Source organism: Sorex fumeus, unplaced genomic scaffold, assembly GCF_029834395.1.
Source record: "Sorex fumeus unplaced genomic scaffold, SorFum_2.1 ptg000122l, whole genome shotgun sequence".
Lineage (NCBI taxonomy): Eukaryota > Metazoa > Chordata > Mammalia > Eulipotyphla > Soricidae > Sorex > Sorex fumeus.
In genome coordinates this window covers 33,715,138-33,730,448 of record NW_026606179.1, presented here as the reverse complement: position 1 = coordinate 33,730,448, position 15,311 = coordinate 33,715,138, and the positions used below count along the sequence as shown (strand labels likewise).

Genomic DNA, 15,311 nt, shown 5'->3' with positions numbered 1-15,311 from the left:
CCACAAAGGGAAATGGGAGGCAAAAGACTAAGAGAATGCTGATTTTAGCAGACTTTCTTCAGTTTTCATTCCACCAGCCCAGCCTAGATTACTGAACAGGTGCTACATGTATGGGTCAGAAAAGGCATTTGAATGCGTTCACTACTCAATGAATGTGGGGCACCAAAATAATAATACCAAAGACACTAATTCCTGTACTTATATACTTGGAAAATAATATAGTCAACCCTCACTAACCTCTAGAGATTGACTTTGGGACCCCTTTGAAAAGATAGATCAAGTAGTAGAGCACCTGCCTTATATGTATAAGACCCTGAGTTCCATCCCCACACTGCATATCTCTCCCATAGCAATGCCAGGTATAGCTCCAGTGGTCACCTTTGCACTCACAGTGGGCATGGCCAGGTATGACCTATCTACCTATCTATCTATCTATCTATCTATCTATCTATCTTTTTGTTGAAAAGAGCAATAATCAAGTTTCTTTATTTCTGTTCGAAATTTAGCAAGCATTTTTGTGCCTTTTAAATACTTTTGAAGGCTGTGTTTTGACTCCTAAGAGAAATTGGAATCTTCTTGATAAAGAATAGGTAAGAGAGAAATTATCTTTTAATTGTAAAGACAAATCTGATCAGAAGAAATTTCTCATGAATTATTGTCATAGAATTCCACAAGCATCCCTTATGTTCAGCATGCTGTAGCACCTACTCTCAAGGTATTGATAATAGACTCTGGGGAAAAAAAGCACTTAGCCTCTGAAAGCTATGGTTTTGCTTTGAAATCTCTATAATTAACACATTCCCATTTCAGGCTCTGGGTATTCAAGAGTTCAAAGAAACAAAGATGTATTTCATTTTTTTCCCCCTACAGATGATTCATCAATTCCACTCCTCCCGCCTACAGGCATCTAAATTTCAGTTTTCTGAGGAGCTACAAAGCATGAACTGGCATCTCCGCATTGAGTCAGAAGATAGCAAGTGTTAAATTGTAATACCGCCAACAGTTTGGTGTCAGCCCTCTTAACCTGCTTTCCGGTGCAGGCGTCATTAACAGTGCTCTTTGCCCTTGGGCACTAAAAGAAAAAGACTTGGTAACCCTACACCAGCCGTTCCACTTAAGTAACTACCTGATCCATAGTTATCTTTCCAGGCTATCCGGTGTGGGGAGTGAAAACATTTGCTTCTGTGTCCCTGGCAAGCTAGTTAACCCTTGTCAAAGCAGCAAGGAGACTTTCCCTGAGGTCCAATGCCCAATCTTATTTGGATGGCAACCAACTAGTACCCAGGTTTTTTTGTTGGATTAACAGACAATATAAACACCAGTGTGTCCGGTTCACACAAACACACACACACACACACACACACACACATGCACGCACACGCACGCACACATGCACGCACACGCACACGCACGCACACACACACACAATGTTTACAAGGAAAATTATTCTATCCTGAAATGCCTAAAATCACTGCCTAGGTATGTCTATGCTTATTTGAAATACCCTGATAATAAGTTTAAAACTCCCTCATCAATATTTTCTTTGTTTATTTAAATACAAAGCATCCTAATATTCACTACAGACTGGACTGAAGGAGCCATAAACATTTTTTTTAAAGATTGAAATTGCCTCTGGCTCTCTTGAGTCTTGATCAGTGAGCACAGCTAATTAGCTTGAATATTACAGATAAATGGGAGTGCCTACAAAGACAGATCATTCATTCAAGCCATTCCCTGTTTTATAATGAACGTTGTAAAACATGATTTCTTCAGTATAAGAAGAGGCTACTCAAGGGGGATGGAAATCATCAGAAAGGCCTCTCCTGAGTCTACAGAGGGCATATTTGCAGCAGGCCTCTCCTCACATTTTCAGATGCTTTTTGAGGATCAAATATTCCAGCTCTCTAAGCCAATAATTTTTCACCCCCAGATTGAAAGTGACATTTTAACAGAGGCACATATAAAAAGAAAAAGAAGAAGAAATTGCTGCTGTGGAGAAACTCCAAATTTCATCTACTTGTATTAAAAATAAGTTCTGTGTATAACCTCCTACTCAGACTTCTGCTAAGAACTAGCTCTAGCCGCTGGTCACTGCACATGGCCCTCTGTGTCCTCTAGTCCCTGCCAATGTATTTGAGGTGGAGAAAGTTCACCAAATTTATGTGCGTGCCCAATCAGTCCCATGTTAGGCGAACTATCTTCTGATGTGCAAGAAGTTTCTAGACATCTTCACAGAACAGGTGGCCTCGGCTTCTTTTATACCAGAGGGTTCGCTTAATGACAGCAATTCTTGTTTTCAAGACTCAGCTACCCTAGCAGGCAAGAGAGTAGAGGAGTGTGTTCACCCCCAAGCAGCCTGCTCTATCCCACGAGGGCCTCCAGTCAAATTTCCAGAGAATCAAGCTACTTTTCCACCTCACTAAATCAAAGAGCAGGTTCCAAATCCAGCCTCAGGTCTAGAACCGCCAGTGTCTCCTGCTGAGAGGCAGCCGTTCCCCCTGTGCCAACCTCCCCAATTTCCGCCACATACACTGGCTCTCCAGTCCCCGTTTGCAGAAAGCCTTTCTGTCCTAACCACAGTCACTGGGTCTCTGGAAGCAGAGAGGTGGGGAAGCTGGCTGTCCACCAGTCCCCTTCTGTTATGCCAGGCACACATTTGAAATCTGAACACAAACAGCCCGGGAGCAGTTACAGCTGTCTGTGACCCTCTCTTTCTACTGCACCAGGTCTGACTCTCTAGCTGAAATTTTCAGCTTCTCTATCATCGGGTTTTAAGCTAATTAGTGCTAAACTCTGCACTGTTCCCCCATACCATCCATTACACCCTGCTGGGCTCTCTTCACTTTTCTTGATATTCTAAACTGGTCTTATTTGTCCCGAGGTTTGTGCCTTTATTCACACACTGTTTCTGATCCTTGATTTCAAATGATTTTATGCTCATACCCACTGTCATTTTACTAAGTAGTAGCTATAGGCAAGTGCTATGTTGTCTCTCTGCAAGCATTATCTTAATGTTTGCCCAGGTAAGAGAAGAGCATTAACCTCTGTTCCACCAAATAGGAAACTAATGTGTCTCAGGACTATAGGCTGATGCTCAGATATCTGGTGGATAACTGCCTGTCCCCCACTCTTCCAGGAAGGGTCCTATCTCCTTATAGCTGAGGGACAGAATCCTTTTTGGCTTACACTCACACACTGATGTAGGAATTGAAAGTGAAAGACAAAGACAGTCCCCAGCATCCTATGACACATGAGTGCAAGGAAAGAAACGTCTAAGTCCCTGTCTTAATTCTGGACATTCCTGAAGGTCCCCCCTGTTCAGAGCTCCCCCTGGAAATCAGCCATGGCCTTTGGTAGAATTGCTCTCAATTCAACATCTCCTGTGACTCCTTCTGAGAGGCTTCCCCACAATCCTCCTCCTCACTGTCTCAGAGTATCTATTTCCCCAGAAAAGCAATAAGAGAAGGAAGGTCCCTTCATATGCTTACAATAAAGACAGCAATTGGTAAAACTAGAATTCAAGCACAGACCCTATTTGAGAATCTCCATTCTCTTTTTTCTGCTTCTCCTCCCCAATTCAAAGACCATGTATCTTTCTGGGGGTGGGGGGATCTCTTTGGAAAGCTATCTGGTGTCCACACCCGAGATTGCTTCCTTCCATACTTCTCCAGAAGCTACAAGACTGGAGGGTTACACTCCCCTAAGAAAGTGTTTTATTTGTCCAGTGTTGTGCTATAAAAAGAGGGGTCAGTATTTGAAAAATCAGCAGATTTCACCAAAGCTTCTAATTGCTCTTGAAAACTCAGAACCTCCAAAAGTGCAGAGTTTAGATTGTCCCATAAGCACATCGTTGGAATGTAGTGACCCCTTGAGATTCTTTACAATTTGCTGCTGTCTAAACCATTCCCAGAGCACTCATGGACAAAGAGCTTGGAAACAACTGCTATTTATTACATTCCTAGTCTGACTGGCTTCTTTATGTTGCTGTTGTTGTTGTTGTTGTTGTTGTTGTTGTTGTTGTTGTTGTTAGGGGAGTCATGCCCAGTGATGCTCAGGGGTTACTTCTGGCTCTGCACTCAGGAATTACTCCTGGCAATGCTCAAGAGACCCCATGGGATGCTGGGAATTGAACCCAGGCCAGACACTTGCAACGCTAATACCCTACCCACTGTACTGTCTCTCCAGTTTCTGACTGTCTTCTTAAAGTGGAGAAATAGATCTCTTCATGTGTGTTATTTCCAAAACTAGGAAGAAGGCAAAAGAAAGGTAAGCCTCTAAGATAGAGGGAGAGGGAAAGAAGGGGTGGAGAAGAGCTGGAAATGGGTAGATGAGAAAACAATTCTACATTTTTAATGTATAAACAGAAGAGATGAGTTTAAAATATCACATTGGCTGCCTTGTTATCTTCTTGTCACTATAGAAATTAATGTTTCTGACCCTATGTCTATGAACAAGACAAATATGTGATAATGTTTGTCAGATGTTGACCCTGGAATAGCATAAATAGTCCCAGGTTTACAAAGTATGGAGGGTTGTACTAGGGAGGAGAAAAGTCTGATCTAGCTTCTGCCATGCTATGGATCTATGGACAGAAGTCTGCACTTAAACAAATCTCAGACATTTATATAGCAGGGGAATTGCGCTTAGAGAATCTTGAAGTTTCGTCCAGCTTTAAAATACTAAGATTTATGATGGCTTGCTTATTTCTCTTTGCAAATCAGTTTGTCAGAGTAGGAAACACATGCATGCACAGATTTTTCCAAGGATTTCTTTCTAACTCTTCTAGTGGAAAATGGAAGCTAAACATCATATACATATTGGCTGATTAAATGATGCCCTTCAGAACTCAAACGTACAACCTTTTCAAAAGGAGAACCTATCATATACCCAGTTGCCCATTTAACAAGAAGGAAACCAACAGAGTACATTAGAAATACTAGGATCTGCAAACAGCATGAAAGAAAGGCTACCCCAGTTCACAAATGGAAAATGTCGTAACAATTCTGGGGGCAGGAGGAAGAGTCAAGTGAGTTTCCTTCACCACTATGGTTTCTCATGAATAGAAAGAACACTTTGGACATAGTCTGGAGGGAATTGAAACTCACAACTCTAGAAAATTGATTCATCGGGATGAGAAAAAAGTCACAGCTTTTTACTTGAGATCTCCATCCTCCAACCTTCTAGCCCCACTTTGCTACAAAAGTGTTTTTCAGAAAGGGTTAGGAGATGTCTGTGATTTATATGACTCACTCAGAGTTAAACTCAGCTTCCACTTCTTTTTTACCTATTCACAATATTGTGGCATGATTGATTTAAGAGGAATTTTCCTGAATCATTTATTGAACCCAATTGTCTTCTTGTTCTAGACCTCTAGCATAGGCTCTTTGTCATTTTCCTAAATGAATTTGATCACCTAATGGGTCAATGAGTTTTGTGACTTTCCTAAAGCCGGAGGAAGTACGGAGGTGCCACATTGCTGCCACCAACTCAGATGGGACTTCAGTACCTTTCCAAAGCCTCATGTCCTCACCTGTGTCTGTCTCTGACATACAACTGAGAATACATTGGGCACTTTCTGTCAACTGTTTCTTTTTTGGGAACAGGTACTTTGATCCAGCCTCTTTGTATCTTCTCAGTCTCAGGAGTTGGAGTGAGCAAAATGTTCCTATCCTGATACACTTAAATGCTGTTTCAAAGTCTTCCAGGTTCGTAGTACCCTTGTCACATATTTTCTCTGTATGGAACTTGTTTTGGATTCTTCACACAAATCACAAATCACTCTGTTAATCATCGATTGCCTCTAGCAGGCCCCAGGAACGTCTCCTTCATCCTAACCCTGAGATTATATTCAAGGCTCTTTAGGAGAATGAGACCCATCATTGCTACTGGTATTTGGAATATTGGGTACACCGCGGGGAGTTTTCCAGACTCTGCTGTGTGGGCAGGCTACATTCGGTTTTTAGTCTTAGTCTATAATGATTCTGTTGTTTTTATGGGGAGGGAAAGAAGGATGAAGGTGTGTCACATCTGGCAGTGCTTAGGACTTACTACTAGCTCTCCATGGACTCAATAATCACTCCTGGTAGTGCCAGGGAACCATATGTGGTTCTCGGGATCGAATCTTGGGTCAACCACATGTATAGCAAGCACCTTACCTATTGTACTATCTCTCCAGCCCTAAGCTTAAATAGTTGTTTAATTTAGCTTTTTTGTTTCATAGCTAAATATATATACTTCTGGAATTACTAAATGCAGGTCAACTACTTCAACCAGGGACCAACTTAAAGAAATAGCTGTTTGTTCAACTTGGAGAACCATTGGTTTTGTTTATACATCAAATCTGATTGATTCTGTTATGGTTGATGTAAAAAAAAAAAAAAACTTCCCACTTCCCATGGTAAGTCTTTTTAAAGTAGTTGCTTTCCGTTTCTTTTTTTCTCTCTCTCTCTTTTTTTTCTTTTTGCTTTTTGGGTCACAACTGGCAATGCACAGGGGTTACTCCTGACTCTGCACTCAGGAATTACTCCTGGCAGTGCTCAGGAGACCATATGGGATGCTGGGAATCAAACCCAGATCTGCTGTGTGCAAGGCAAATGCCCTACTCTCTGTGCTATCACTCCAGCCCTCCATTTATTTATTTCTTTTTGACCTGAGGTTACTATCAACCCCTTTGCTCACTCCACTCTCCCCTCTCCCTTGGAGCTGGTTGTTATTGCTAAGTTTTGTCTCAGAATTTGATGTTAGAATTTCGAGCTGTATAATGCAGACTTCACTGTATGTAATAAGCGATATGAGAGAACCCCGATGCAGTGATAACTGTAGTTGGAAACCTTAAAATACAAAATAAAGAGGTCTTTGATACTGAAGTAGACTTTTAGGACAAAAGGGATTTGGGATGAAGTAGGAGGTTCTGTGGTATGGGGAGGTGGAGAGCATAATGACCATATAGAACACAGTCCAGTCTTGCATGACTGCTAAGGACTTTAGCTTTTGTCTAGTAAAAGAGAAGTTGCTGGGAGGAGATCTAACAGGAAAGGAACTTGGTAGGTATAAGACCACTTTTATAGAGGTGATATTGAATGATTGGATGCCACTGGAGGCTCTTGCAATGACCCAAATGAGAAATGACTCTGAGCACTGGTGGGAAGGGCAGAGAGAAGTAGATGGAGTGGAAGCTACAGGACCTGAGAAGCAAGTTCCTTAAATATGTCCAGTGACTGACAAAAACTAAACAGTTGAAATGTGCTTCTAAAAAGTTACGTACTCAGCAATTCTCATTCAACTCATACTGACTGTGAATATATTCTTAAATGCAATGAATAAACCCATTCCTTCAGCTCCCAATGCTACCGATTTAAACAAGAATTAGTAAATGGCTTCTCTATTAGTTCTTCAGTACTCAACTTCATCTTACTTAAAATTTTTCTGATAGTTCCAAAATGTAAGAGTATTTAGGCCTGAGCATTTTAGAGAATGTAATTTTACTATTTCCTTTTGTTAACATGGCTAATTTTAGAGTATTTTAAAATATTATAAATTGGTGATGATGTCACAGAAACACATACATCAGTCACTTGAGGTCAAACAACCAGCAGAGACATAATACAAAGGTGAGTCTGAATACCATGAGGATTAGGGGTGCTGACATTCTGAACAGGGTAAGTCTGTGTATGACTTTTGACTCCCCATATTTTACACACTACTATTCTGGTTTATTGAAAGTCTTATAGACAATATGAACTGATGATTAACCCATTTTTATGTTGTAATTATTAAATAGCATATTTTATAATAAGAAAGCTGGATAAAAATATTATTAAGAAAATCATAAAGCTGGGGCTGAAAAGATTGTACAGGGGATAAGACTCTTGCCTTTCATGCAGTCAACCCAGGTTCAATCTCCAGCATCCCATATGTCCCTTGATCATACCAAGAATTATTCCTGTGCCCAGAACCAGGAATAAGCCCTAAGCATCACTGGGTGTGACCCCAAAACAATACAAAATAAAAAGAGGAAAGAAAGAAAGGAAGAAAGAAAGAAAGAAAGAAAGAAAGAAAGAAAGAAAGAAAGAAAGAAAGAAAGAGAAAGACATTAGAGTCCAGTACTATATTTGTCAATACTATTATTTCATTGTCTATAGGAAATCCTCAAGTGAATGAAACTACCCAATCCAAACCCATGTTATTTGCAGGAAAGCTGCACTGGTTTGATTTTGTCTAGTTTCAGAACAAGCTTCATGGATGCAGATTCAAATGCCTACAGAGTACAGGCTAATTGCAAAGAGGAAAGTTTAGATACCATCAGGTGAGAGCAAATTCTGTGTATGTGTGTTGAAGACCCTAGAGAAAGAGCGAATACTCTGTGAAAGGGTTGCCATCTTTTAAGCACTTCTTGCTACCAGGCAAGTATGCTGATTCCTGCATATCAGCTATTATGGATATTTTTTTAAAGAAGTGACAACTTGACAAGTAATTTTTCAAACACTTAGATCTATAGCTGACTCTTCCATCTGCAAACCCTCCCTAACATATTGTGGTCAGAGGGATGAGCAGCATCTATCTGGGAGCCTACAGACTCTGAAACTCCCCTCTTCACTTAATCAGAATCTACATTTTTTTGTGAGAGAGATCACACAGGAACTAAGATGTTTGCCTTTCATTCTTCTAACTCCAGTTCAAATCTTTGGCAACTCATATCATTCCCTGAGCAGAATGAGTAACTACAGCACATAGAGTCAGGAGTAAACCTCAGGCAGTGCTGGGTGTGCCCCAAAAACATTTAAAAAGAAAATGAAATAAGAATCTACATGTTGAACAAAGTCCCTGGCGATTGGTGTCCATTTTTGAATTTTAGAAGTTCCAGATTTATGAACAATCGTTATTGCAGACTTTGAGAAGGCAACTTTCCTGTTGACAAGCCAGAACTCCATGTGGTTTTCATGGAAGAGGGACACAGAACTGACTTACTGGGCTCCCTCTGAGTGTTCCCTGAGGAAATGATGATTTCTGCAGACTTCTGAGGTCTCATGACCCTTGGTGGTATAGTTGGTATGTTCTAGGAGGGGTTAAGACTATGTTGAGTAATGAGGTTCTTGTCTTAGGTATAAAGTTTAATTCTGTAATTAAGATCAAAATACTCTAGTACTTTGATCCATAATTGCATTAATTACTGAGTTATAATAATCTGGCTATTCTTAATACAATCATGCTTCAATGCAATTGTTTTAAAAATAATATTATGCCAAATTAAAAGACCATGGTAAATAAATTGTTAACATTTTCAACTTGCCTCCACTTTGTTCTAGCCATTCTTTTATTCTTGCCCTTTATTCAGACTTCAGTCCTGTTCTTTAGACTTTCCCTTTAAGAGTTACCAGGCAATACATCTACACAATGGAATAATATGCAGCTTTTAGGAAAGATGAAGTCATGAAATTTGCTTATAAGTGCATGGTCATGGAGATATTATGCTATGTGAAATGAGTCAAAAAGAGAGGGATAGACATAAAATGAATGCACTCATTTGTGAAATATAAAATAATCTGAGACTGACACCCAAGGACAGTAGACACAAGGGCCAGGAATATTGATCCATAGTTGGAAGCCTGCCGCATGAGCTGGTGGAGAAGGCAGCTGGAATAGAGAAGGGATCACTAAGTCAATGATGGTTGGAGGGATCGTTCAGAGTGGGAGATATGTGCTGAAAGTAGATTAAGGACCAAACATGATAGCCTCTCAGTATCTATATTGCAAATAATAATGCCTAAAAGTAGAGAGAGAGTATGGGGGAAATTGTCTGCCATAGAAGCAAGGGGAGGGTTGTGGGGGTGGGGGGATACTGGGGACATTAGTGGTGGAAAATGTGCACTGGTGGAGGGATGATTGTATGACTGAAACTCAAACATGAAAGCTTTGTAACTGTATCTCACGGTGATTCAATAAATAAATAACTAAAATAAAATACAAGAGTTACCAAGCAAGGGACATGATTCCAAGTTTGTAGAAATTAATGTAATAAAGATAAATTCAATAAGATAATACAATTCTAATTAGAAAAAGGGTTTATTCCAAACCCAACAGAGTTCTTGACAAAATTTATATAGTGATACCATCTCTGACTTAATAAGGAGTCAACTAGCTCCCACCCCTTGTCCCTTGGACCCCCATTTCTGAATGCCCAACAGGTGCTGACACTATTGGAGAGCCTGGCAAGCTACCGAGAGTATTCAATATGCCAGACACAGTAACAACAAAGTCTCCAATGGAGACGTTACTGGGCCCGCTCGAGCAAATTTATAATATAAAATATATATACACATGTATATGTGGGTGAACATTGCTTTATTCTTTTTAAGCATTTCAGTAACTTTTGAGAAGAAGAGAGGCTGACACTGGGGCCCTGGTAAGTCGGCAGAGATGAAAATAGCTGGGAATCTGCCTTTGTGTCTATTTCACATATTGACTTCCGTTTCTGGGGCCAGAACCTGGAAGTGCCTTGGGGTACAGGAAAGATGAAACCCGAGGTGGGAATAAATGAATGACCGCCAGGCGTGTTTCAGTTCCTGTCTGGGGAGCAGCAGCTGCAGATAACAGACTGTATTTGCTGCTTTTACCTTCTCCATGCAGCCTGGAACCTGGAAGAATGAACTGACAAAAAGGCAACCCTGGGGAGGTTCCTTGGTACTCATTCCCACAGCATTTGGTCCTGCACATTCATGCTCAATGCTTTCTATCTTCTCCCACTGGCTATGGGCTTTGCGAGGTAGCAAGTCTGGTAGGAGAAAAGCAGGAATGTTTGGGATTGGGTATCCCTGCCAATCTTAATTGCTACTAGTTACATAATTCTAAACCAGTGTCTGCAACATCCAGACTTAATTTCTTCAGGTATAAGATCATGCCCATGGCGTTCTTTCATAAGCGACCTAGCTAAAATCTACCGACAACCATCCTTCCCAACCAATAAGGTTCTAAAAGTCGGGGGCTCTCTATTTTATCCCCCAACACACTAGAGTTGTTTTCATTTGCACAGAAGATTGAAAGTTTCAAGCACTTTCCCTCTATTTCGTCTCCACACCATTCCAGGGATTTAGAAAAGGCAAGTATTATTCTCACTATTTTTAAATGCAAAAACCGGAACAACTGGCTTGGAGTCCAATAATATTTCCACTATTTTGTCCTCTCTGTTTTGCAAATAATAGGACCCGATAAATACTTGTTGAATATACAATTTCAGGAACCCAAATATAAAGTTCAAAATACAGATGTTCTCATCCTGCAACCAGAAAGGAGCAGGGTGCTATTTTTTTTCTTTTCTTTTCTTTTCTTTTTATTCTGAAGGTAGGTTATGAAGGAGCTCAGATGAATGGCTTTGTCTTTATGCTTCTTGAATTCTCCCAATGTGCCAAGAAGTGTGTTAATCCCGTAACCGCGATTCATTCTTTAGGCTGGCTGATTTGATTATCTGCCTATGGATATTAGAGGTTTTCATGAAAATAGGAAATGTCAATTGCAGTAAAGTACTAGAGCTCAATCCAGGACACAACACTGTCTACCACAACCCTTAGGTAGTACCTTTTGGTGGTGTCTGTCCAGAGTTACCCCAAGTCACCTCCCTCCTACCTGGGCAGTCAGCGCTTTGGGAGTTCATCTTTCATAAACAGGTTAGAAATACTGAAGCCATTCTATGGGTCAGTGCTGAGCTTAAGGAGCTACATATCAACTTGAATCAGACTGATTACAACTCCTCTGAACCTAATTGGCAAAACCTAACTGCATTCATGTTTTATTAAAAGCAACTTTCATTACACCGGCAGTGCTGTCAGAAAAATAAATTACATCTGCAAGTAGTTAAGTATAAAATTTTGCAGATAACTTCCAGTTGTCGGTAATTTTATATTAGAAACTGTTTTTCCAATACATGCTAAAACTTTGTTCATCGGCATTAAACACACTTTACCTACCACTCTCAGAATATTTATGGGATTTGTAATATAACTTTTTTCTTCTCTAGAGATTTAGTAAACTCTTCTGCCAACTTTATTTTTGGCAGTCTCCCGAGGCTTTTGGAAACTATAAATTGGTTTGTATTTTATATTCCACTGTTTACCATCACCCTCCTTAGAATAGATTCCTATACACTTTCTTTTTTAAAAAAAAAATAGTGCTAGGTGTAGACTACACAATAAGCATATTCTACTTCGAAATACAATGATTGGCTCATGTAACCTTAGAGATAGGGAAAATATAAAGAAGACCTCTAGTTCCAAATACAATATTTGAATTTTCACTGTGGAAGTTTCTGCTAACTCTACCCATAGGATTCCCCACAAACTTCCTTTCCTTAATTGTACACTAATTCGCACAGTGTGGTGGAGTAATATTTGTCACCACTACCTATATTCCTTCATATGACTTCAGAATGCTTTTGTGGGTAACAAACACTGACTAATAGGAGCTTAAGAGAAAGAGAACTCTTTATTTTGAGATAATTTTAGACTTAACAAGAATTGCAAGGAGAATACAGAATTCCCCATACCCACACCCAGCATTCTCCAACAGGAGTTTCCTACCTAACCACAATACATTTCTGAGTGTGCGAGCTTAACACTGCTGTGATACTACTAACTAATATGCAGGCTTTGTGTGGGTGTTCCAACTCTCCCCCAGTAATGCCTGTTTGTGCCTTCTAGGATTCAATAGAGGAGCCAATCTATCATTGCATTTGCATGTCTTCTTAATCTTCCCCAACTGTGAAAACTGCTTTGTCTTTTCTTATCCTTAAGATCTAGAAACTTCCAAAGTGGAGAGTAACTTTGTAGAACAGTCTCCAATTAGATATGTATAAAGTTTTCTACACCAAAGCTAGGGTTATGCTTTCCTGAGAAGCAACCAGCAGGTGAGGGGTTTCAGTGTACCTCTGATGTTAGATCTCCTCAGGGTGGGAGGCTGACCTGGACCACATAGAGAAAGTAGGTGGTCAGCTTACTATTTCTCTCTTTATTCTTAAGATGTACTTTTTGTTGGGTGAGATATTTCAAGAAGATACACACCTCTATGTCTTTTCAAATGTTTGCCCACTGTTTCTAAAATGCATAAAGGGATCTGGTCTGCAGGTGTGTTGATGTGATGTTCTAACAATGCTCTTCTGCATCTAGTAACTGGATTGCTACTGCAAAAATGAGTTGTTCTAGGGACTGGAGAGATATTATCATGGGTAAAGTGCCTGTCTTGCACACAGTCAACCTGGGTTTGATCCCTGGAACCTCGTATTGTTCCCCAACACCCCCCAGGAGTGATCCTTGAGCACCAAACCTGAAGTAAGCTCTGAGCTCAGGCAGGGTGGGAAGAAAGAGGAAGAAAGAAAGAAAGAAAGAAAGAAAGAAAGAAAGAAAGAAAGAAAGAAAGAAAGAAAGAAAGAAAGAAGGAGGAGGAGGGAGGGGGGAGAAAGGGGGGAGGGAGGGAGGGAGGGAGGAAGAAGAGAGGGAGGGAGGAAGGGAGGAAGAAAGGAAGGAGGGAGGGAGGGAAGGGGAGGGGAGGGGAGGGGAGGGAAGGGAAAGAAAGGGAAGGGAAGGGAAGGGAAGGGAAGAGAAGGGAAGGGAAGGGAAGGGAAGGGAAGGGAAGGGAAGGGAAGGGAAGGGAAGGGAAGGGAAGGGAAGGGAAGGGAAGGGAAGGGAAGGGAAGGGAAGGGAAGGGAAGGGAAGGGAAGGGAAAGAAGGGGAAAGGAGGGGAAAGGAGGGGAGGGGAGGGGAAGGGAAGGGAAGGGAAGGGAAGGGAAGGGAAGGGAAGGGAAGGGAAGGGAAGGGAAGGGAAGGGAAGGGAAGGGAAGGGAAGGGAAGGGAAGGGAAGGGAAGGGAAGGGAAAGTAATGGGGAGGGAAGGAACAAACGAAAGAACGAAGTAAGGAAAAAGGAAGGGAGGGAGGAAGGAAGGGAAGAAGAGAGGGAGGAAGGATGGGAAGAAGGGAGGTCGGGTGGGAGGAAGGGAAATAGGGTAGGAGGAGAAAGGAAGGGAGGAGGGGTTGTTATTTCTATCCCATATTTTTATTCAGTTATCCAACCGTAGGAGAAGGTATTCATTTATTGATTTGGAAGGTTATGGCACTCTTGAATTTTTTTAACTGCTGCCATTTTTCCCATCCTCTGGTTATTGGGAATCTCTGAAATGGTTATCTATAGACTTTGAATAGATAACTATTTTGGACATGTACTTCCTCTTTTTTGAAAAGCACTTCCTTAGTTTCTGTCACCACAATAAAAGCTCCAGTTCACCTTGGATTTTTCTTTGCTGTCCTCTCCTGCAGACAATCACTTTTCCAAGGAGATCTCTGTATTAAATATATAGGTATAAAAGGTACTTCCTTATACTGGGTGCAACTGTTTGATTGTCTTCTCAACAAAAAGAGCTAGATGGTGGATAGCCATGTATAGATACTAGGAACATGTCTTTGTATTCTTTCTCATATTTACCTATCACCATAAACATGATTTAACAGAGGCTTCTGACTCTAAACCAGCAGCACAGATTTGAGTCTAGTCTTTTTCACTCATTTGGAACTTCTTCCTCTCTCAATGAGAGACCTGATCACTTCTCGGACTTTTGGCTAAAACCAAGTGTAGTATCTGTTCTGACTAATGAGAGACCTGATTCTCATCATTTACAATACAGTTACTTATTTGTCCCATTCTGCTATAGCTATAAAGTGATTTCAAAGAGCTTTAGCCTTCCCCAGTGAAATAATAATTTCCCAAGTAGAATACTGTGTTTGTGTGCAACTCATTTTATCATTAGCCATAATCACTATCCAATCAGGACACTTTTCCTCAGCTTACTTAGTCCAGCCCTTCTCTGCTGACCTTAATGTTATTTTTACCATTTTTAACAAAACTTGCTGCTCTATTATAGACCACAATCCTTTTTCCCACTACCTGCTTCTTTTTTTTTGTTATATTTGCACTAATATTCACTTCTTCATGGGTTTTGACAAATGCCTAGAACTGTAGAGTTCCATCACTTCAAGGATCCCCATAAGATAACTTTGTATCCAACTCATTTTTCTGATTCTCATTTCTGGCATGCATTGATCTATTTTCAATTTTTATAGTTTTGATTTTTAGTCAGAATGTTATGAAATAGAGACCAATAAAAATGCAGTCACTGAGTGACTTATTTCTCTTAAAATAGATTTAAGAACCATCTGTGTTTTTATGTTAATCCAGAGTTTATTCTTTTTCATTACCAAGTTATATTCCATATAATGGATTCAACACATTGTGTTCATTTATTCACTAGTTAAAACATGTGGAGTTAATTCTA

The 15,311-nt window shown here is 40.4% G+C and overlaps 1 pseudogene; it reads left to right on the top strand.

The window, feature by feature from the left end:
- Window positions 1-14,578: 14,578 nt before the first annotated feature.
- On the top strand, window positions 14,579-14,758 carry LOC130044619 (uncharacterized; annotated as a pseudogene).
- Window positions 14,759-15,311: the final 553 nt, after the last annotated feature.